Consider the following 22654-nt stretch of genomic DNA (forward strand, 5'->3'; position numbering starts at 1 on the left):
CCCTCTTTTTTCCCCTCCTTCATTGATTGGCACTGTTGAACCCACGCACCATTAGAACCACTTCACTTCAATGCTTAAAGGGTAACCATCTTGCCTTGAATGCTAGGGTACTGCACATGTGGGCACCTCTGACAAACAACAGTTTTCAACCAGTCCCCAATCCGTGACATTTTGGAACTGTTCAATTGTTGTGTGTTTGCACACTCAATAAGAACACGAGAACATAAAAACTGCCATACTGAGTCAGACCAATGATACGTCTAATCCAGTATCCTATCTCCGAAAGAGGAAAAAGTCAATGCTATAGGAGGGGAGCCTTAAACCCTAGATATAACTAGAATGACCTTTTCCTTATTCCTACATTCATTACTCTCCCTGCCATCCACCAGCACTGGTCTAGAAATGCCAGAGGACACATCTCCATTCTATCTGATCAGCAACTATTAATACATATATTAATCTTAATTAACAATTAATACCTATATTAAACTCAATAGTATTCATCTATTAAAAGATATAAATTAATAGCTTCCCAGTGCTGGAGAGACTTGGCAATTGATATAATCTGAACACTGTACCTTTTTCCAGAGGTGGTGCGGTCTGTCCCAGCCCTGAAAGCAACCACAGAATCAGACATGAGAACTCAGTAGAAGAGATGCATGAACAAGGCATTACTGCCTGCAATGTCACATTGGAACAAAATAGATCTAAAACTTCAGTGTGCTGTAATTAATAACCAAGACACAGACTCTGTGACAGGTTTTCTGTCAGAGGACCACACACACATCACATCCTGCACATGCTCAGACAACACAGGTATAGTTACATGTCCAGGCTGCCAAGGGAAATAGTACTTGCAAGTAGCCCCTTCTGAGGGCATGAAGCGTGCCAAGATTTCAGAAGATAGGTGCAAAGGAGTCAGAGAAACTGCACCCCAAAAATCTTCAGAGCAAAACTCATGTCATGTGTATGTGTTAAGCTGCAGTGGGGTCAAAACTACAGGAATGGTAGCCCCTGCTGAGGCCACACAGCTTGCAAAGTTTCAAGGAGATTGGTGAAGGGGTTTGGGGGGAACTGCACCTCAAGCTGTGGACAAGCAAAACTCATGTCATGGGTGTTTGTGTAACTGTCTGTCTCGGGGCGCAGGGGAGGGGAAACCACTGCAGGCCTGGCTGCTAGGCCCTGCTGCAGCCATGACGCCTGCCAGCTGTTGAGATCGGTGCAGGGGGGCTCTGGGACCCTGCACCCCCCGCTGCTGACAGGCAAAACTCATGACATGGGTGCTTGTGCAACTGCTGCCTCTCATCAGGCAGCAGGACTGAAGATCCCCTGTCACTTGTCATCAAGACCTGGGGATAATAATTGGCCGCAGCATGAACATGAGCCAGAAGTGCGATGCTGTAGCCAGCAGGGCCAACAATACCCTGACAGGCATCAACTGATGCATCTCCAGCAAAACCATTGCAAAGAAGTGATTCTCCTGCTCTACTCGGCTCTTCTCAGCATGGTGAGACTGCAGCCGGAGTACTGCGTCCAGTTCTGCGCTCTGCATCTTAACAAGGACGTGGAAAAGTTTGAGAGAGTCCAGAGAAGGGCTACCCATATGTTCAGAGACTTGCACGGCAAGCTGTCGGTGACAGCTGGCAGGCGTCACGGCCTCAGCAAGGACTAGCAGGCCTGCAGCTTTCACCCTGCTGTGCCTTAACACACGCAGTGTCACCCATGTCACTAGTTTTGCTTGTCCACAACTTGAGGTGCAGTTCCCCACAAACCGCCGCACTGACCTCCTTGACATTTGGCAGGCTTCGTGGCCTCGGCAGGGGCTAGCATGCCTGCAATTTTGACCCTACTGTGGCTTAACACGTACATGTGATACAAGTTTGGCTCTCAAGATTTTGGAGTGAAGTTTCTCTGAATCCCCTCCACCTATCTTCTTGAAGTTTGGCATACTTTATGCCCTCAGAAGTGGCTACCATTTTTGGAAGTCTTATCCAAATCTGGCAAGACATGACAAAGTTATAGGCTGTTTCATTATTCCCCATTATAGCCTATGGGCAAAACATCGAAACGTTTCGACTTGCCTCGTTTTCTTTCCAGGCTGTTGTGACTATATCTGTTTCATTTCGATTTTGCTGTTTTGACCCTGAAACAGGTTGAAACAGCATTGAAACAAAATTGGTGGCGATACTTCGCACAGCCCTGCCAGGGAGCCTTAGTATCCAAAGACACCACTGACTTGGACCTGCTGTACCATTTCCCAGGGGAGGGCCTGGCTCCAGAGATACTCCTGTTATTGCCATCAAAGCTGGACTGCCATTAGTCATTCTCTCTGACCTGACCAAGAAGTTTCTAGTAGGTAGAGAATAAAGATGCCTATTTTCTCCATGGCTTGGGGTACCTTGCATACATGAGACACATGTTGAAGTATCTTCAATGATTCCCAACCACATTGAGATGGCACCTCAAGCTTTGGTCCAAACTAATTAATGGCTGCATCTCCAGTTACATTCATGTTCCAATTTCACTCCATGAACTGCTGCAACAGCCGCAGCGCTCTGGGCTAATAACGATGACAGAGGCCAGGAAGGAGTGCCTGAGAGCGCTGAGCAAAGCATTCATGACCAAGGGCATCTTAGTGTTGCTGTCGGTTTTCTGTTCTTTCTAGCATGGAGAGTACGAATCTAACAGCTAGCTCTAGCTACAGTGAATACCGTGGAAAAACCTGTGCTGGACACAGAAAAAACTTACCAAGTTCTCGTTGAAGGTTTCCTGGATTGAAAAAAAAAAGATACATTGATTAAGTGCTTCACTACAACTTCATAAGTTTAAACCTGGCACTTTGTCATCTGTGTGACAACCTCTCTGTGGTGCTTATCCGCATACCGCCTGTAGTATCCAGGGTCCAGTTGCTGAGAAACTGTGTCTCTTTTCTGCCTATCCTCATTGGTGCGCATGGGCGAGAGAAGTGGGAAACTCTTTTATGCTTACTTTGACTGTGCTAACTTGCTTTGATCTGCTTTTTAAGAATTTGAATATATGGGACCGGGTGAATCAAAATTGTGTACGTGTTCACTGCCTTCTAAAACCGTGAAATTTTTAGGAGTTTTGATGCTCTAAGAGAAAAGTGGGTCAAAGTTTGCTGAGGTGGCCTGTATGGTAGCATGACTGGTCTGACAGCCTAAGATGGATGAAGCCTGTGCTCAAGAGCTCCAGGGTAGAAGGGGCAAGCTCCAAGTAGTACTTGTGTCTGGGGATGGTATTGTACTTTTCCATGTAGCTGTGTAGGGAGATGTTTTGGTGATACAGAAATCCCTCTAGTGGTTCCAGGATGGGATCTAGTACCCACTGGTCTCTAAACAATGGCCATCTCTAGAGCGCTGGTAGGTCAGGTAAACACCTGTATGTGCTAGAGTCTAAAGACTTGAGATTCTTGAGTTTTCTCAAGGTCTAGAAAAGCTCAATTGCTTCTGAAACCAAAAGAGAGCAGTGGAAAAGTAGCCCCCACCTACCCCAGTGGTGCTGAGCAGCTGTTTACTTGCATAGATTACTGGGGGCATGACATTAAATATTCTGTCGTGTTTGACTAACCATATGAGTGTAGAGATGTGTGTCAGAAGGCATATCCCTATTTCAAGGACAGAAAATTATAGAAGTTTTAACAGAATAACAGCTCCACTTTTCCTTAATGGTATGTATAGACATTTGGGGAAGTTAGGCGGCAGTTAGAGTTAAAAAGGGCCACCAGATCAGATGGGAGGGGGTAAGTGTCCACTGGGGGCTGTGGGGAGTAGGCTTTTTTTAGCCCCTGATTCCCCCCACCCGCAGACAAGCAACACCCCCTACCAAATGCACTTTGCTGTGCTGGAGGTTTGGGGTGTGGCACAGTGCCTACCAGCCTCCTTTGCTTGGCTGCAGTAACATCTTATTCATACACCCTTTGATTTGTTAGAATAAAATTATTCACTAAACTACACTATATATCCCCCCCCACCTGGTATTTACCTTTTATTTTGAATAGATATACAGTCAGGATTGTGAAACTTAACATAACCACTAGGAGCATGCTCAGCTCCACCATCCAGGGATTCGCACTGGGAAAAAGAACTGAAATGTATTTATTCCAAGGCCATCCATTAACAATTCCTGTCAGGCGTTGCCTGAGATATGAATGAGAGGAGCAACTCCTAGAGTTGCAAAAAATCAGAAATATGCTTTAATAACCTGACTTTCCATAGTGATTTATCATGAATACACAGGAAACATGCTAGCTCACCCTTACATGGCTAAGTGGGAATTATTTAGCCATATAACTGCAATTTTTGGCAATTATGCCGTGTTTGGATAGTTTTTCTATCTGTAATGGAAAAGGATCAATCTTTGTGTGAATCTGCTGGAAACAAAACCCAGAAATATTTTAAATCCTCCTCCATGTTCTCCATCATCACACAACTGCTAGCCGTAGGTCTTTTTTTTTCTGACTAAAGCTTTGGGATCTATGTGGAATTACATAAATACTTCAGTATCTTCACAGCCATAGTACAGGGTACTGAGCATGCTCAGGTGGAAGATCTAGGGTAAGCACTATTATATTTCCAAACAGTGAATAAAAGCCCAAAAAATCACACTTACAGAACTATATACTAAGGGGTCCTCCATTTGGAAAAGCCAGGGTCAGACCTAAATGGTGGGAGGGGGTGTGTGGGTTCGGACGTGAAGCGGGGAGGAGGGGCAAAGTGAGGTCAGATCTGATCCAGCGTAAGGGAGCTGGATCAGATGCGAATGGTGTGGGGGAAGGGGGTGGGGTTGGACAGAACCGGGGGTCGGAGGGGCGGTCAAACCAAAACTGGGGGGAGGGAGCAGAGTTGGAGCAGAAGTGGGGAGAATGGGGGAAAGATTGGTCAGAACCAAAGCGGGGGGAAGTGGGATCAGACCTGAAAGTGGGGTTCGGGGGGCAGGTTTTGAGCCCTACCGGGGGGTGGATCACACCTGAAGTGGGGGAGGTGGGAAGTGGGTTCAGACCTGAAGTGGGGGGAGTGGTGTGCTGGGATCAGACCCGAACCGGGGGGAGTGGTATGAGACCTGAAGTGGGGTGGAAGGGTGGAGCAGGGTCAGAAGCAAAGGGAGGGGAGGGGGTAGGGTTGAACCTGAACTGCGGGGGAGGGGTGGGAAATGGGGTTGGACCTGGACCGACCGGGGGGTGGACCCAAAACAGGGGGGGTGGGGTTGGATCCAAACCGGTAAGCAGGAGGGGTGGGGTCAAACCTGAACTGGAGGATGGGGTAGGACCTCAGTGTGGGGGAGGGTGTGGGGAGAGGTTTCAGACCCAAACCAGGTGGAGGTGGGGAGCATGGTACTATGCAAAGTGGGGTGGGAGTTGTCAGATCCAAACGAGGGGTTTAGGGGTGGCGGGGGCAGAACCGAAGCAGGGCAGAATAGGACCCAAACAGCTGGAGTGCGGGAACTGGGGTGATACCCGAACTGTGGGGAGAGGAAGTGCTGGGTTGAATGGGGGCCATGAAGCAGGAGCCTTAGCGGAGGGGAAGGGAGGGGGGGAGCAGGTTCAGACAAGAACCAGTGGGAAGGTGGGGTGGGGATCAAGGTCAGACCCGAAACAGCAGGGAGGGTGGAGAGGCAGGGTTGGACCCAAAGCAGAGGGGGAGGGAAGTGGGGAGCGCGGTCAAACCCAAACAGGGGGGTGGGGGCATGTGGAGTCAGAACCGAAGCGGGGGTGCGAAACAGGGTCAGATCCAAAGCAGGGAGGGGAAAGCTGGTTCATACCTGAAAAAGGGTGGGGGGCCAGGGTCAGACCCGTACTGGGTGGGTTGGCATTGGACCTGAAGCAGAGTAGGTAGGGAGTGGGTTCGGACCTGAAGCAGGACTGGGGGCTGAGGGGAGGGTCGAGTCAAACCTGAATTGGGGCGGGGGGGTGAAGGTCTCTTTTCCTGACCGTATGATGAGAGGCTAAGAGCTATGAGACTCTTCAGCCTGGAAGAGCACAGGCCCAGGGGAGATCTAGTGGCCACCTATAAGTTTCTCAGGGGTCTCACCAGGATTGGTGGGAATCACCAGAGCACCCCAAGGGATGATAAGGTCAAATGGTCACAAACTCCTCCGTGACCGTTTCAGGCTGGACCTAAGGAAGACCTTCTTTACTGTCCGAGCCCCAAGGTCTGGAATAGACTGGTGCCGGCAGTGGTTCAAGCACCTACTTTGAACACCTTCAAGAGACACTTGGATGTTTATATTGCTGGGATGCTGTGATCCCTGGTGACTTCCTGCCCCTGGGGCAGGGGGATGGACTCGATGATAGTTTGAGTGACTGTGTCTGCCATTTTCTTTAAGGTAAAATTTCAGAAGTTTGACTGAGATAAAATCCAGATTCACATAAACAGCATATACACAGTTAAATGAATTTCTATCATGACCCCATGGAAATGCTAGCCATGTGTGTGTTTGCTTCATGTGTCACTTGGTTTCCAGCGGAGGTGGTTCACTGTCGGGTTTGGATGGAAACTTACCTGATATATGAACTGCTGATTCCTTCTCCAGGTCGAGGAGGCTGTTCCTGACCCAACAGGACAAGTTCTGGTTTGAATGTCCATTTATGACAACAGAAATTTCTGTTTCAAACAGGCCATTCACCTTTGGGGATTTGATTTCAGAAAGCGATGGTATATGACGCCCCTGGACATTTCTCCACAGCACCTGGGGCTCTGGGTACCACAGCTGATCAACACGTCATGCGGATCCCTTCCTTCTGGTAATCCTCCACAGCGATTATAGGAGTAAAGCCTAAAGCTAGAAAAGAAAGAAATTATATTTCTTAAATCTATGAGTCAATTTAGCAAAAGTCCCAAAAGCCTGTTTCTGAGTAACCACAGAATGAACCTTTGCAGACATGACATCTAGCAAAGGAAAGAAAGCAAATGAAGCTGAAGCACATCAGATTAAACAGAGCAGAAGCAGAAGGGCTTAAAGCAGGTAAACCATATATATCATTAAATATTATCCAGTTCCAGGACAGAGTCTGGAACCAGTACTGTTCAATATCTTCATTACTGGCTTGGATGAGGGAATAGAAAGCACTCTGTCCATGTTTGCAGATGACATCGAACTATGGGGGGAGGTTGAAACAAACTAGAGGGCAGCGAGCAAATCCAGGGGGACTTGGACAGGCTGGGGAAGTGGGCAGAACACAACAAGATGCAGTTTAACAAACACAAGTCCCATGTGTTGCTCCTAGGGAAGAAGAATCATCAACACTGCTATAGCCTGGGAGGTGCCATCCCAGGTAGCACAGCAGCGGGAAGGGATCTCAGAGTCGTAGTCAACTCCAAAATGCACGAGTCACCCATGTGATGAAGTAATAAGTAATGAAGCTGTGTGAAATTTCCCCAGCAGTTTTGTTTTGACATGGTTTCAACTCATTTTGAGGTCAAAACAGCAAAATCGAAAGGAAACAAAGGGCGCTGAAACAGCCTTGAAACAAAAAGAGGCTATTCAAAATGTTTCGTAAGTCAAAATGTTTCAACCATAGCGCTTCATCCCTGGTGCAAGATCAGTCAGGGACAGGGTGTCAGTCCAGCTGGGCTGATTTCCTGTACCCACCTGAGCTAATAAAACATGGAAACAGAGTCGAAACAGCCTGTTTCGACAAAGCAAAATGCACTGAAATTCAATATGAAACGCTGTTCCATCAAAACCTTGAAACTCAAGTGAAACAAAACAATGTCTTTTTGCACAGCCCTAATAAATAAAGCTAACAACTCTTTCTTGCAAAGGTAGGTGCATCACAAACAGGTCTAGGGAGGTGATACTTCCCCTCTTTGTAGCATTGGTCAGGTTGCAGCTGGAGTACTGCATCCAGTTTTGGGCACCAGGCTTCAGGAGGGATTCAGGAGGACCAACTGAGGGACCTGAATCCCTTAAACCTTTGCAAGAGAAGGCTGAGAGGTGATCTTGTGGCCATCTAAAAGCTCATCAGACTGGGCAGCAGGAAATATGGGATACAATGTTTACCAGATGGCCATCGGGGTAACTAGAAAAAATGGCCACTAATTGCAGGAGAGCAAATTTAGATCAGACATCAGGAAAAAATTATTCACAATGAGGGATGCCAAAATATGGAATACGTTTCCAAAGGAGGTGGTGCTATCCCTTTCCTTGGAGGTATTTAAGAGGAGATTGGAAAACAGCTGCTGCGGTCATCTGACCCCCGCACTCTTTCCTTCCCAGGGCAGGGGCTCAGACTAAATGATCTGATGGATGTCTTCTGACCCCACACTCTGTGATATCTATGAAATTATATTATTGCTTTATCTTATAGTAATGATTAATGTACTAAATGTATTCAATATTGTTTTATAATAGATATTTGTGTTCAAGCCTCTTAGATGTGAAAATAAAGCAGCCACATCAGTGAAAACTCTAAATTAGGCGAAAGGAAGGGGATAAGAAATCCTCCCTTCCCAAAAGTGCACATTTCAAAGGAACATAAATCCCAACCAATGGACATCATTCAAGTCCACAACAGAACTGGTTCAGTTCAGCTTCAGAAGTTTCCATGAAACAATGACATGTGAACAAAGGCAATCAGAGAACAGTTAGTAGATTATTAGAGATGTTGAACAGTTTGGGTCCAAGGACAGAGCCTTGAGGGACCCCACTGGTCACAGGGCACCACGATGAGTGACTGCCATCAATTACAACCCTCTGGGTCCGACCACGGAGCCAATTTCCCAGCCAGCGGATCATGGTGGAGCCAAGGCCACAACTGGGCAGTTTGGCCAAGAGGTGATCATGGGATGATGGATCAAAAGCTTTTTTGAAGTCAAGATATATGACATCAATCTCTTCTCCCTCAATGTTGGTCCAGGTGATAGGTCACCTGGTCATAGAAGGAAATGAGATTGGTCAAACAAGACCTACCCGCAACAAACCCGTGCTGGTTATCCCTTAGGATGTTAGCCTGGGCCAGTCCATCAAGGATGGCCTCCTTAATAAACTTTTCTAAGATCTTCCCCAGGATAGAAGTCAGGCTAATGGGCCTGTAGTTAGCCGGATCCACTCTCCTCCCTTTCTTGAAGATCCGCACCACATTGGCCTTTTTCCAGTCTTCGGGCACTACACCAGAGCGCCAGGAGTTTTCAAAGATCCGTGCCAGGGGCTGGGCTATGACGCTCGCCAGCTCCTTTAGTACCCTGGGGTGCAGATTGTCAGGGCCGGCTGACTTGAAGTTTCAGCCTGGACTGGTAAAGCGACAAATAACTGAAAACACAGGTTTAAACCTGAAACGGCTGAGGAACTTTAACTGCAGCTGACTGCCCAACACAAGATATTCAGTGTCTGAGAAATGACAGTATATCCTGAATAAATACAACATATGTATTTTCTTGTCATAGACATGTCAACTTTTTTAATTGGATATTTTTTGAACATTGTATTCCAGAAAAAATTTGGGTGCCTTGATGATTTAATCACATTTTGTGATTAGATACAAATATCAAATCATTGAAATGTCATGTAAAAGAGAATTTTCCTCCGCAATATTGGTTTTGAAAAGCCAGTGGAGTGATTAGAAGGAGGATGTTATGTTACTGTGGGAACAAGGAACATAGAAGCACACAAAAATATGGAAATATGATTGGGCCATAGAGAAAGAGCTATTCTGTATGCTTGGAGAGAAAGAGGAAAACTTTTTATTTAAGATGTAGTTATTGTTTCTTCCCACACAATGATGTTAATGCAGTCTAAAATTTCTCACAAATTCTTTTCCGTTTGCCAGGAAAGACTAGAATTGGTGCAATGTGTCAATCGAAAATTAAATAAACCTTTCAGCAGCAGCAGAGCACACATTGGTATGGAGCAGACACCTACCTGATTCCACCTTGCAAATATGAAAAGTAATAAGGAATGTGAGTAAACGAGGCAACGATGTGGAGACTCTGGAGATTTGGCACAGTGGGGAAGGCATCTTCTTCACTGAAACTTGATGCAACAGCACAAGGGGACGGCAGAAAAGTATTCACCTGGAGAACATAGAGCACTGGTTACCACCGTTGTGTACTGGATGAGATAGCAGAAGGACAGCACGTACACATATACAAGGGGAACAACCATGGTTTGAATAAACTTATGAAAGTGCAGAATTAAAACAGTCGCTGAAACAGAAATTCCAGGGTTATCCCTGATATCTCCCTCCCTCTTTTCCCCTAAGTGAAAAATCATGTGTTGAGTCAGGTGACCATCAACAGTTTTCATTACATTTTAGACCATATTAAATGAATGAGATCTAGAATGATAATACTGTGCACTGGTAAAAAGGAAACATGGGGCCCAGATACAGTGACATGCCAGTAGAGCTGTTCAAGGCAACAGGAGATTTGTCCTCTTCAAGCTTTTCAGAGTACTGCGTGAACAGCTGTGGCTAACGTGGGGAGTGTTTCATAGATTTCATAGACATTAGGGCTGGAAGGGACCTCGGCAGATCATTCAATCCAGCCCTCCGCCCAAAGGGCAGGAAGTCAGCTGGGGTCATAGGATCCCAGCAAGACAAGCATCCAATTTACTCTTGAAGGTGTTCAATGTAGGTGCTTGAACCACCTCTGATGGCGGGCTCTTCTAGACCTTAGACAGTAAAGAAATTCTTCCTTATGTCCAGCCTGAAACAGTCTTGCACTAGTTTATAACCATTCAACCTCATCATCCCTTGGGGCACTCTGGTGAACAAACGTTCCCCCAGATCCTGGTGGTCACCCCTGATAAACTTGTAGGTGGCCATCAGATCACCCCTGAGCCTGTGCTTTTCTAGGCTAAAGAGCCCCATGGCTCTCAGCCTGTCGGCATAAGGTCTGTTTTCCCGACTTTTGATCATGCGCGTGGCTCTCCTCTGGACTCTCTCAAGCTTCTCCACATCCTTTTTGAATTGTGGAGCCCAAAACTGGACGCAGTACTCCAGCTGCGGCCTCACCAAGGCCGAGCACAAGGGGAGAATGACGTCCCGGGATTTGCTTGAGAAGCATCTATGGATGCAAGCCAGCATTTTGGTCGCTTTACTAGCCGCAACATCGCATTGCAGGCTCATGTTCATCTTGTGGTCAATGATGACCCCCAAGTCTCTTTCTTCTGTAGTGCTAACCAACGTAGCACTGCCGAGCCTATAAGGATGCTGCAGGTTTTTCCTCCCAAGGTGGAGAACCTTGCATTTGCTGAGCCTGTCCAGGTCAGCCTGGATCACCTTTCTGTCTTCTGGTGTGGATGCTTTGCCCCAAAGTTTGGTGTCATCAGTGAACTTGGCCAGTCCGCTTCTAACTCCAATGTCCACATCATTAATGAAGATGTTGTCATGCCAAAAAATGCAAGGTTCTCCACCTTGGGAGGAAAAACCTGCAGCTTTCTTATAGGCTTGGCAGTGCTACGTTGGTTAGCACTACAGAAGAAAGAGACTTGGGGGTCATCATTGACCACAAGATGAACATGAGCCTGCAATGTGATGCTGCAGCTAGTAAAGCGACCAAAATGCTGGCGTGCATCCATAGATGCTTCTCGAGCAAATCCCGGGCTGTCATTCTCCCCTTGTACTCGGCCTTGGTGAGGCTGCGACTGGAGTACTGCATCCAGTTTTGGGCTCCACAATTCAAAAAGGACATGGAGAAGCTTGAGAGAGTCCAGAGGAGAGCCACGCGCATGATCAGAGGTCAGGAAAACAGATCTTACAATGACAGGCTGATAGCCATGGGACTCTTTAGCCTGGAAAAGCGCAGGCTCAGGGGTGATCTGATGGCCACCTATAAGTTTATCGGGGTGACCACCAGGATCTGGGGGAACGTCTGTTCACCAGAGTGCCCCAAGGGATGACGAGGTCGAACGGTCACAAACTCCTGCACGACCGTTTCAGGCTGGACATAAGGAAGAATTTCTTTACTGTCCGAGCCCCCAAGGTCTGGAACAGTCTGCCAGCAGAGGTGGTTCAAGCACCTACATTGAACACCTTCAAGAGTAAATTGGATGCTTATCTTGCTGGGATCCTATGACCCCAGCTGACTTCCTGCCCTTTGGGCAGGGGGCTGGACTCGATGATCTCCCGAGGTCCCTTCCAGCCCCAATGTCTATGAAATCAGGGCAACAATAAAATGTCGTCAGACACAAGCACAGGGGTTAACAGAGCCCAGCTGAGTCAGGCTGGATTATTCTGCATTGACAGGCTGACACCCCTGTGTGCCTTGAACACAGTTCATCCCTTATTTCATCAGGACAATAATAAATGCAGTCAGACACAGGTACACACACGCTACCAGTACATCTGAGCAGGCCGAGTCCAATCAGCGCTTTCAGCTGATACCCTCATGCGCCTCAAAACTCAGCACATCCCCAATCTCTTGTCATAATGGTCCTAGCAGGAACTCCCTTGATGAGCAGACTCCATGGTAGTTTTGGGCATTACAGGGATCTTTGGCTGAGGTCAAAGAAGTGTTGCTGCAGAGCAACTGGGGAGGTCAAGGGGAAGGAAGGGTAAATGAGGTTGAGAGAGAGAGTATAGCAACCATCTTGACCATAAAAGTTATTTATTGCCGGGCAAATGAATTTATAATGTTAAGAATAGTAATAGTCCTACAAGAGAGACAAAGAAACAGTTACAATATTACATAGTTTCAATGAGGTATTTGAGGAAGTTTAGCTCCAGTTTGATTAGTAAAAGTCAGGTTCAGAAAGCTGTGCGTGGAGTAAGAAAGCAAAAGTCATGTTCGTGGAGTCAGAGAGAGGGAGAGAGAGTTGGGGTCCCACCACCCAGCGAAGCTTGAACCAGTCGAGGTTCCCAGGTGTGTGTTGGAGCTGGCAGACGGGCCGGGTCCTGAGCACGACCTGTGGAGGGATGCGCGGCAGAAACCGGTGCAGATTTGGATCCAAGCCCCAGGACAGAAAGGAGCTTGAGTAGGAGTTTGGTAGAGAAGGACCAATGGCCCACGGGAGCACACTAGGTTTGTTTAGGGGTAAACGATGGCTCGTGTGCTGGATGATAGGAACTGATCACTCCTGGCTGTGGGCGGTGTTACTCTGACGGAGCTCACAATACAGACAGGCACATTCAGGGTTTTGGGTACCAGTAAAGGCATCATGACTAGAATTGGTCTGAAAAATGCTCAGCTGGGTGTGTGTAGACGTGGGTTGATTCACATTTGGAGCAAGGATCCCCTGTCACGCCGTGCTCCCCTGGTCCCAGAATTCAGTGCGATCCTCGCCTTGGAGTCTGTGGCCCAGCTCCTATGCAGGGAGGGGACCTCTAATTTTGTGTTTGCCCGGGGTCCCAGGACACATTAACCCATCTGGTCAGGGAATGCGTCTGGACCTGGAGCCTGTCATTCCTGATGGGCAGTTTGGTAGTATTATTATAACTGTGATTCTATAATGGAAAATAGTGAAGCAAAATTACATTTAAATTCATACTTTTAAAAGACACACTTATGTACATACCACTTATGGCCACATCCAGATGAGTGAGCACGTGCCTGTTGTGGCATCTCAAAGCAGTTGGAGAAGCTGTGAGTGGCCCGCTGGGAACGAAGCAATGTTCCCATACTGCAGATATGCAGTGCAGACTCTAAATTCAATATTGGAAAATCCCAGTATCAAAAAATTGCACAGCAGAAAAAAATGGCCAGGGGCACACTCCTGGAGCCTGCCCTGAGGAAACCAGAGGCTGGGTTCCCCCCGGAGAAGTGCTCTAGCACGCAGCCAGAGCATCTCTCTGAGGCCTGTGTGAAGCGGCTAGTATTCGCTTCGGATTCGGATTCATCCGATTCAGGGGACAGTGATTCGATTCGATGATTTGAATCACTGTCCCGAATTGATTTGGCCAAATCTGATTTGGAGATTCAGCCACTGCTGAATTGCCTGAATCTCTGAATAAAACAGGCCCCAGCCCCTGCCCATTCTCCCAACCCCATCAATGGCTGCCCTGCCCAGCTCCAGCATCCCAGCTCTTGAAAAAAAAAGAAAACCACACTCACCAGCTCCTGTGAGGCAGGGGGGTGATCCCCACTGCCCCTGCTGTCCCATACAGTGTGAGGGTCTCTGCCATGAGCCCCTAGAAGTAGGCGGTGAGCGCAAGCTTTTTTGTTTAAAGAGCTGAGATGCTGGGGCCAGGTGGGGCAACCATTGACGGAGCTGGGAGAGCCGCAGTCAGGGGGCGCTCGGGAGCTTGTGGAGCAGGCAAGGGATGGGGCCTGGTGGGATTCCCCCCTTGTTCCTCTCCCCGCCCTCTAGCCCCTCTCCCCTTCCCCCTACTCACTGCCACAGAGTCTTGGTCCAGCTCCCTCCAGCAGTGAGTGGGGACTGCTCAAATCTCGGAAGCTCTCCAAATCTTTTCTGAATCTATTTGGAGAGCTTCGAATCAATTTGGACCTTTTTATTGGTCTCCTGATTTGATTTGGATTCAGAGATTTGGCTGCCGAATCAGGCTGAATCTCCTCTGAATCGACTCAGCACCCAAAGCTTCACACAGCCCTAATCTCTATTGCTCCCCCAAGTCCCTGCAGCCCCAGCACGCTGCCTAAGCCTGCTGGGGGAAAAAGGAGCAGGACAGGGCTGCAGCAGATTGGACCCAGGCTCCGCCCCAGGTAAGCAGGGATGTGGGGGTAAGGGGGACTGTGTGGGTGGAGGGAACTGTGTGTGTGTGTGGGGGGGGGGGGGAGTGCTGTTGTGGTTGGGGGTGCTATGGGTGTGGGGGGGGGGACTGTGTGGGGGGTGGAGGGACTGTGGGTGGTGGAGACGCCTCAGGAGGGGTGGATCCCATGCCCACCCTTCCACATGTTGCACAATCCCCACAAAGCAGCAGCAGCAGCCATCACTCTTCATGTCCCTGATGGCAGAGGCTCCTAGTGGTATGGTGTCACCTCAAACCAATGGCTGCACATGGTGCTGGCGCAGCCCGGCCCACTTGCCCTTGGGCAGAATCAGGTCAGCTCCTGCTGTCACACAGGGTGTGGCGGGCCAGGAGGTGCAGCTCCTGCGATGAGCCTCCCACCTCACTACACCTGTCCATCTTCCGGACTCCACGTGTCTCTCCAGGGGCACCTAAGCCCTGGCAGACCCGCTCTCGAGCCCCACCACAGAGTCCGGGGGGTAACGTGTGCTGCCACCTCCCTGAGAAGGGACTTTCTCCACCCTGTGTCCCCCGGGGAAACACAGGCCTAATAGTCCTATGGGTACTCGACCCAGTACAGGCACTTGGGGCACTCCCCCAAGTCAGGGGCCAAAAAGGAAAGTCTTCCTTAGTCCACAGACCTAAGGGGCCTCTTAGGCATAATTTAGACCCACCCCTCAATAAGTCTCCCACACCGGTCACAAAGCAGAACTTTTTTGATTACAGGGGTAGGGTGAAAATAGGGTACAAGATTGAGCAATATCCTAGAAATCCCATAGAGCAAAACAGTCTGGCTGAGGTAGCCTTTTGATCCTGCATCTGAGTTGCTGCCAGCTAGATATCTATCAGATCTCGAGTAGCTTACTCACAGGCATCATCCCGAGGCTGTTGGAGATCCCCTTTGGAGGCAGGCCAGTCCTAGCTCCTGAGCTATGGGGGAGAGAGCCAGTTTCAGATGGTCAAGCTCCTCCTTAAGTCTGAGTCCCCCGCATGGCTGCTGCTTCCTCCTTGTGAGGGGGCCAGGACCCCAAGGGGCCCGGCCTGGAAGTCAGGCCGGGAACTTAAAATTTCCCGGAACTTTAACCGGGCCGGCGCGGGACTGGCCCGGGAAGATAAAAGGAGGACACCTACCCCACGTCAAGGTGGATGGAGGCTCCCGCCGGAGCCTACTCCAGGAGCCGCGGGGCTGGGAGCTGCAGTGCCGGGCGCGAAGGAGCCAGGAGCGGCGGAGCCGGGAGCGTGCGAGCCTGGATCGGCGGAGCCTCGTGCGGCGAGGCCGGGAGCCACGAGGCGGGAGCCAGCGGCGGTGGAGCCGGGAGCCGCGGATCCGGAGGCAGTGAGTCCGGGAGCAGCGGAGCTGGGAGCCCCGCGGCGGGAGGCAGCGGCGGCGTCCCGGAGGGCTGGGAAGCCCCACACGGCCCCACAGGGACCAGCGAGACAGGGAACTGTGGAGCCAGGGACCTCAGGAACCTGCGACCGCCGGAAGGTAACCCAGGCGCCGGCGGCCGCCATGCTGGGGGCAACCGGGAAGGGGGGGCTCCGACGGGGGAACCCTTCTACGGCGACTTCGGGCCACGTGGTCGCGGAAGATGACCCACGGACGGCGGGGCAGGCCGTGTAAGCCCCCCCGGGTGGGAGAATTAAGCACAGGGGTCAGAATAACCCCAGACTACAGGAGCCAGCAGCACCAGGGGGACTAGGTGCCGCGGGGACACCTGGTGAGGGTCCGGCCGTGAGAGGAACACCCCCTCCGGCCGGACTGGGACTCAGACAAGGGAGCCCCTCACGGAGGCGCAACCCAGAGGCCCGGGTGAGGGTGTAGGGGAGGAGGAGCCCTCAGGACCCCTGGACCTTGGAGTCGCGGTACCCCCTTTTTGGACCGCCAGCGCTCCCCCCCCGCACGGGTGAACCCCCATAATCCAACAAGTCGTGGCATGCGAGATCGGTGGAGGCCTGAGCGGTCCAGCGCGTGCCCCTCCTCTCCAGGGGCCTACTGGGGATAGGGGAACTCACGCTAGGGTGACGCACCCCATCCCCCCACACTCCTCCTGGGTAGTCTTAACTTATATAACCCCTGTGACCTCGTTTACCTGGTCCAGTGGAGGCCAGCACCTGTTGGCTGTTGGCCACCCAATTTGAAATACATCACTCACTGCCGGGCAGACTCTAGCCCACCAGGTAGAAGCCCCTCACCCAAGTAGGTGATCCCAGTCACGTAGGCAGAGAGAGCAGGGTCGCCACTTCCTTCAGGAATGTGTCCAGATCAAGTTACCTAAAGAGATAGGGTAAGGGTGTGTCTCCTCTGCTGGGCCCATCCTAATCAAATTGTCACAGAGCAGAGATTTTGGAGTGAAACAAAGGTGGCTTCCTGCCACACAGGCTTTCTGGCACTGACGGCAGAAGATGGGACCTTCTTCCGTGGAACCAGCCCATCCTGATGGTGCAGAGGGCACATGGAGGCAGGACCCGGCCCTGCCTAAGAGCACACAGCTTTTGTCTGCAGTGCCAGAAACTATTCCTGGCAGCAGGAACTGGCTCAGTTCCGCATGACGGCACGTGGGTTGGGAGCAGCAGTGCCATGTGCTGCTGCTGATCTGAAGTGGCACCATGCTACTGGGGATCTTTTCCAGGAGTATCCTGGTGGCCACTGGTGCTGCTGCTGTAGGAGGCTGCATGCCATGCAGGGCAGCAGGTGTGGGACCCACTCTTGCTGAGCAGTCCACACACCCACAGTCTCCCCACCCTCACACCACCCCCCACAGTCCCCCCACAAGCTCCAAACCATCCCAAACCCCTGCACAAGCCCAACACTGCACCCACAAACCTCACCCCCACAGATGCCCCCAATCTCTCCCACAAAACTCACACCTACTTCCCACACCTTTTCCCCGCCAAACCCCACACCCACCCACAAATCTCACACCCTGTGTTGCCACTGCCAGATAGGATGAGACAGGACCTGCTGAGAGGATCCAGGGCTGCAGGGGCAGCTGCTACACTGCAGTCATGCTCCATGCCAACACTGGTGCTGGGACATGTCGCTCTGGTCTGTGGAGGCTCCTGGTCCCAGGAACCACTTGCATGTAATGGGCTGGGGGGAGGCGTGGAGGTGGCAGCAGGGGTGTGTGTGAGAAAGGCAGGGATGGGGGTGAGGGGTGAGGGAGAGCTTCAGGTAGGAGACGCCACTAGTGCTGGGCTTAACGCCCCTCTGCCACCTTAAAGCATCTTGTGTATAGTGAGGGAAGGGGCTTGCCCAGCCCAGTCCTTGAGCCCCAGTCAAGGGCTTCCCAGAGACAGCATTTCTGGGGCCTAGGCACAGGCATGGGGAGCAGAACAGAAAGGGCTGGCACTGCTCAGAGCCACAAAGCAGCAGCTGGAAGAGCTGCAGCTGGGCTCATATGCTGCTGCTGGGATGAAGCTGCTGCCAGGAGGGAGCTAGTGGGGGCAGACAGCGGCTGTGGGTCAGGAGTGAGTGGCACTGACAGAGCTGTGGGCTAAGAGTGAGGGGCAAGGGCAGGGGCAGGGCACCAGCATATCAGTGTTGCTCTGCACCCCACCTCCTGCCCTATTTACTGCTGTTCAGTAACTCCTATAAAAACTGTGAAACAGCATTTTGAGTCAACCTGAGAACAATACTAAAATAGCTATTGCCAAGGGCATGTCTCTGGAAGTGGGGAACCTTAAGTTTCCCAGCGTTCAAAGTCACACCCCAGGGACCCTGGAAGCACAAGTCTGCGAGCAGGGAAAGCCGTGAAGGCAATCCTGAAGTTAGAGTCCTGATCCTGTGTGGGAAATCCTGGGGCACACGAGACTGAGACCTCCAAGTCCATAGACCTTCTGCCTGAGGTGCCTGGAGAGGGCGGGAGGCTCCAGGCTGCCTGTGCTCTCCTGCCATAAAGAAAATAGACACCCATCACAAGAAAGCAGCACAAATTATTGCTACCTTTTGTAGCAAACACATTGCAGTATGATAGAATATAGATGTCTATTTGCCTTTGTTTTGGGCCACCATAAAATGTTTGTGCTGCACAAAGGCAAACAACGTGATGCCTGCATTACTGTTCTGGACTGAATGGACACCTAGCGGAAGCCTGTGACCAGTTTTGCACAGCAGTGGGCAGCCTTCTCCGCACATACTTATCTTAAGCCAAGACAAATGGCTCTCTAAATTCTCTCTAAAAAGCTTACCCAGGATCGAGGTAAGACTGACTGGCCTATAGTTTCCTGGGTCCTCCTTCCTCCCTTTTTTGAAGATGGGAACCACATTGGCCCTCTTCCAGTCCTCTGGCACCACACCAGAGCACCATGAGTGCTGGTAAAGCCGTGCCAGGGGTCCCGCAATGACCTCAGCTAATTCCCTCAGCACCCTGGGGTGGAGATCGTCCGGACCAGCTGATTTAAATACATCCTGTCCTTCCAGACGTTCCCTGACTAGATCCTCACTGACCCTTGGCCTGGGTGCGCCTCCCCTGGGGCCTGAGCGGGGCCCGGTGGGGGGCTGATCTGGTCCCTGCTCAGGAAATAGAGGCAAAGATGTCATTAAATAGGTTAGCTTTGTCATCCGGTGTGATGACCAAATTTCCCAGCGTGTCTTGCAGGGGACCTACGTTACCCGGAACCTTCTTTTTGCCCCCTATGTATTTAAAAAAGGACTTCTTGTTGTCCTTGATCCGGGAAGCTAGTCCCAGTCCCATCTCCACCTTGGCCTTCCTGACCGCCGCCCCGTATCCCCACGCAACCGCAGTATAGTCCTCCCTGGTGATGGCCCCTCCTTTCCATTGGGTGTGCGCCTCCCTTTTAGCTAGGAGACTTTCCTGGATGCTTTTAGTGAGCCATGGGGGCTAGTGCCCTCCTGCTCCCTTTGATCCCTGTTGGGATTACCTCCCTTTGGGCTTGGAGGATCGTCTCCTTAAGGAGCGACCACTCTCCTTGGACACCTGGCTCCCCTCCCCTCCAGGACCTCGGTGCCTCCCCGACTATTCTCCTTAGCTCATTGAAGTCCGCCCTCCTGAAATCTAGGGCTGCTGCCTTGCTTCAGGCTTTGCCACCTTGCGCTGGATGGTGAGTTCCAGCAGGCGATGATCACTGTCGCCCAGGTGGTCGAGCACCTGCAGACCCCTCACCAGGTCGTCGCTCATGGCCAGCACCAGGCCCAACAAGTCGTCCCCCCTGGTGGGACTGTGCACCTCCTGGATTACATGGAGGTCCTGCACTCTGCCTAGGAATCTATGTGAGCGGTCAGACCTGGCTGATTGCTCTTCCCAGCAGATGTCTGGAAAGTTCAGGTCCCCCATGATGACCACGTCCTTTGACCTAAATACCTCCATGAGCTGACTTAAGAATTCCTGGTCGAGCTCTTCCCCTTGGTTGGGTGGTCTGTAGTAGACCCCCACCATTAAATATCTTTCCCCTTGATTGCCTTGTATTCTAACCCAGAGCACTTCAGTGTGCCCCTTATATATCTTAAGCCAAGTCAAATGGTTTTCTCTTTTGATTGACTGGAACTTAAAACATTCAGTTTAGGACTTGTGTCAGGGGGAGTAATTCCAGAATAACCATTCCCAGGTAACTCTACATGTTAAAACACTTATTCTGAAGTAAGACTATCCACAGAAGAAATAATCAGGAACTTGAATTTACACTCTACCTTATTCTATATTAATTTCCATTCATTCCATTTTCTATCACCAAGCTCAGTAGCCAAATATCTCATCAGCTTTGGCTGAAGAGTCTTTGTTTTGCAACATTTATCCCACCAGATTGACTAACAGTAGGGCCCTGGGATAATTACATTATTGTTTGTCAGTTAAACTTCTTTAGGTTTCATGGCCTGCTGAAGATAGAGAAGGACTGTGAAAGTATCTGAAACTCTCAGACATCCCAAAACACTATCTCCACAGTCCAGAGCATGAAGCTCATTATGCAGGACTGATGAACACTCACCACTTTTGCCCGAGCTATTTACACAGTACTCTGAAGATCTTGAAGAGGACAAATCTCATGGTGCCTTGAACAGCTATATTGGCATGCAACTGTTTTTTTTTTTTTTTTACAGTGCACAGTATTATGATTCTAGATCTCATTCATTTAATAAGGTCTAAAATGCAATGAAAAATCTTCATCATCACCTGACTCCACATGATTTTACATTTAGGGGAAAAGAGAGAGGAATTATCAGGGATAACCCTGAACTTCCGGCTTTGCTGGCTAATTTTCTAAGGAATTTCTGTTTCGGCATATGTCCACACTTTCATAAATGTATTGAAACCATGGTGGTTCCCCTTGTATAGCTTGAACTATGCACTGTCTTCCTGCTATCTAATCCAATAGACAAAGGTGATAATCAGTGCTCTATGTTCTCCAGGCAAATTCATTTCTGCATTCCCCTTGTGCTTCTGGATCAAGTTTCAGTGAAGAAGATGCCTTCCTCGTTGTGCCAAATCTCCAGGGTCTCTACATTACACCCTGTTTTACTTAAATTCTGCATTATTCTTTGTATGTGCAACGTGGAATCAGGTAGGTATCTGCTCCACATTAATGTGTGTTCTGCTGCTGCTGAAAAGTTTATTTAGATTTTTATCGACACGGGGTCTACACGTGCAATTACGCCAGTTTATATTTAATGCACAGTAAGTGAGAATAGACTGGCATCTACGCACGCAGGCATTAAAGCACATTAACACTGTGTGTCGACTGAGTTGGGACTAAAGTTAGTCCCAAGTCAGTCCAGAGACACACAGTTACTGCTCAGTAAGGCATCTACACATGCATTACTGTGCAGTTACTAATCGGGTGTAAATTTGAAACCTATATGATGGAGAGATGAATTTTACGGTCAATTTGGCATCGTTCACCATAATTTACTGCACAGCAAGGGTGTGCATGTGTAGACACGTGCCTGTACTGCACACTTACACATGCGTGACATGAGTTTTCCTTTCAAGAATTTGGGGTGCAGTTCCCCATGAACCCCTATACCAATATTTTTGAAACTTGGTAGGCTTCATGCTCTATGCAGAGGCTACCACCCTTGGAAGTTTAATCTAAATAAGACAAAAAACAATAAAGTTATAGATATATCATTGATTCCCCATTATATCCTATAGCCAGATCTTTGAGGCGGCTCTGAAGCTTCGGTGCTTCTTTGGCCAGATCAAAGTGGGAACCCAGTCCGGAGCTCTGGATTGGATCCCTGGTGTCCGAAGCGGCCAAATCCAAAACCAGATCAAATAGCTGCCTACTCGCACAGGCCTAGTATCCACCTCTTTGCTGAGGATCTTGGATTTCTCTGTTTACTTTTGAACTTATTTTGGGGTGTTTCTTGGTACCTTTTACAGCCCTGTTTACAGTTGTTGGTTCTGATCAACCAATCACTGCCATTGTGGGGGAAGAGAGCGTATTGCCGTGCCACCTGTCCCCCAGCACAAGCGCTAAGAACATGGAAGTGAGGTGGTTCCGGTCTGAGTTTAGAAATTATGTTCATCTGTACCGTGATGGCAGAGATGATTTTGGACAACAGATGCCAGAATACAAGAGAAGGACAGAGTTTTGGAAAGATGGCCTCACAGTTGGAAACGTTCCTTTGATGATTTTCGACATTAGGCCTTCAGATGAAGGGCAATACACCTGCTTTGCCGATGATGGTATTACTGAGAAAGAAGCTGTAATAGAACTGAAGGTAGCAGGTCAGTGGTTTGTGTCAGTTTATCTGCATGGTTTTCGGGTTTTTTCTCTTTCTTAATATGCCAACTTCATGGAACCTATGTATGAATTATTTTACAATTAGGACACTGTATTTGAATTGTATTCACATTTCAGAAACATATTTCATTTTTTGTCAGCATTTTAATAATTTTAAGCAACATCTCAAAAGTAGTTAATTTTTCTTTGCTCTTGATATCTCAGCGCTTAGGACCTTGTAATTTCCAGCCTAAATTTATTCACATCCAACTTAAATACATTTTTTCTTGGATCAACATTGTCTTTTAGCCTAAATAGTGCTTTATCATATGT

General features: G+C 49.5%; 1 pseudogene across 1 annotated transcript in view; it reads right to left on the bottom strand.

Annotated features, from left to right (window-relative positions):
- LOC149852633 (butyrophilin subfamily 1 member A1-like) overlaps positions 1–22654 on the bottom strand; it is a 116940-nt pseudogene that overhangs the window by 8646 nt on the left and 85640 nt on the right. The window lies entirely within an intron of this gene.

The sequence above is a fragment of the Crocodylus siamensis genome, chromosome 15, assembly GCF_052110815.1.
Source record: "Crocodylus siamensis isolate JL-2025a chromosome 15, ASM5211081v1, whole genome shotgun sequence".
Lineage (NCBI taxonomy): Eukaryota > Metazoa > Chordata > Crocodylia > Crocodylidae > Crocodylus > Crocodylus siamensis.